The following is a 2,419-nucleotide window of genomic DNA, read 5'->3' on the forward strand; positions in this document are numbered from 1 at the left end:
GATCTGTGCCTCTCTGCACAGTGATAGATAACACTGGCTGGGAAAACACAACTGTCTTTTTGCAAAGTTTCCAAAACAAGTTTCCAAAAAAATAATTCAGAGAAATAAATTGAATTGTAATACTACTAATAATTCAATTGAATAGCTAAGCTAAACTAAGCTAAATTAAGCTAAATCCTAACTACTCCTTTATAACACGAAAAAGCAGCAGACAGGTCTCAGTCTGAGCGATCCTCTCTCACACAGCTACTGACAGGAAACGAGCTGCAAAAGGCACTGAAGGGCTGCAAATAGGGCTTTTAAACTTTTTTTATTCCCACCCCACAGACGCTGCCTTTGGAAAGGTAGTCAGGGAGAAATTCTTCTCACTGGCTACCTACAGATGTCAGTCTTCCCACCCTTCCCTGCTCCCACTCTCCATCCCTCCCCTGCTCCCCCTCCTTCTAATTCCCTCAAAATGGTCAAAGTGGCTCTGAAGCATCTGAAGCAGGCGCCGCACTTCAGGAGGGATGCAGACAGCATGGAGAGGGTCCAGAGGAGGGGCACTCGCATGACCAGGGGCAGCAGGGCAGGCCCTATGAGGAGAAGCTAAAGGACCTGAACCTGTTCAGCCTCCACAAGAGAAGGCTGAGGGGGATCTAGTGGCCATTTACAAACTAGTCAGAGGGGACCAGCAGGCATTGGGGGAGTCGCCATTCCCCCAAGCACTCCTGGGAGTGCTAAGAAATAATGGCCACAAGCTGGCGGAGGGGAGATTCAGACTAGACATCAGGAGGCGCTACTTCACTGTCAGGGCGGCTAGGATCTGGAACCAACTTGCAAGAGAAGTGGTGCTGGCTCCTACCCTGGGGGGGCTTTAAGAGGAGGCTAGATGAAAACCTTGCCGGGGTCGTGTGACCCCAGTACTCTTTCCTGCCATGGCAGGAGGTCGGACTTGATGCTCTGTCAATGTCCCTTCTGACCCGACCAACTATGAAAATGTGAAACTATGAAGCTATGACTACTACTGCCAGGTCCTTCTTCCCCAGGAGGTGGAAGGTAGACCACGGTCTCCCTCCAGGACAAGGGAGGACTCAAGGACCTCCCTTACTGTCCAGCCCAGGGGTTGGACCAAGGTGGTCAAGTGCCCCAAGGCCTGCTGCACCAAGGCCCCTGCCCTGCTGGAGCTTTGCAACAGGTACGAACCTCTTGCAGCCCCAGCAGCGCCTGCTAAGTTGCCAGCTCCAGCAGGCACTCCAGGCACAACTGCCGCTACCGCCCCCGCCCTCCCTAAGACCACACATCCTGAGGGGGTGCTGAGGGGGTAATCTGCCACCCCGACCTCTTAGCCTGGGAAGTTTGCTGCTTCCCAGGAGCCAGAATCTGAGACATTGTGGAGAAGATCCCTAAGCTCCTCCAGCCCACTGACCACTACCCTATGCTCCTTATCCATGTGGGCACCAATCACATGGATCGGAGCACTCCCAGCCAGGTCATGAATTGCTACAGGGATTTGGGAGCAGGGCTAAAGGGTCTGGGGGTGCAGGTGATGTTTTCTTCGATCCTCTCAGTCTTGGGCTATGGGCTGAGGAGGGAGAGGAGGATCCAGGTAGTAAACCAAAGACTCTGGTGCAGGTGTCTTTGGGAAGGATTTGACTTCCATGATCACAGTCTTCTCTTTGGTGAGAGAGTCAGTGAGCTGCTGGGAAGGGACAGCCTCCACCTCTCTCCACTGGGGATGTGACAGCTAAAAATTGTGCCTGTGTGATAAAGGTACTTGCTGAAGGCTCTATGAAGATTAGACCAAGTGTTTTTCTGTATTTGTTTAGATATTAAGCTATATGTTCTTGCTAAAAACCTAATTAAAGTTTAAGATGTAGTGAGGCCTTGTATAAAGTAAGCCCTGGTAAATTTAGCAAAGCCTTGAAGGAGTAAGAACCTGTGGTGTAGTTAAAATTACCTTATCAAAGGAATGCAAGGCTTGTACTGCTATTGGTCAGTCAAAGGACAGTTGAAGTAAAAGGAATCTGAGTACTTGTACGTTATCAGAACCATTCAGAAGCTATAAATTGGCTGGAATATCTGGAAACCATTCAGAAGGAAGATACAGCTCTGTAAAAAGGATTAGTTAGCTGTTGCCTGGATCAGTGGGCCCATGGACCAGGAGCCCAAGGACTGCATTCCAGGGTCCTTCCCAGAACCCTTTGGAAAGCGCTGTTCAGGGACGCCTGACTTCGCTGAGCTTTGTGGAAAGAGAAGCTTGCTGTATATCAGAAATCAGAGGGGACTGCCGATAAGTTGGCGACGTGAATTGTTTTTGTCTGTCATTGTTTGTCTTGTTACTATGCGTAGTTCATAGAGTCATAGATTCAGAGATGCTAGGATCGGCAGGGACCTCAATAGATCATCGAGTCCGACCCCCTGCATAGGCAGGGAAAAA

The sequence above is a fragment of the Alligator sinensis genome, unplaced genomic scaffold (assembly GCF_000455745.1).
Source record: "Alligator sinensis unplaced genomic scaffold, ASM45574v1 scaffold524_1, whole genome shotgun sequence".
Taxonomy (NCBI): domain Eukaryota; kingdom Metazoa; phylum Chordata; order Crocodylia; family Alligatoridae; genus Alligator; species Alligator sinensis.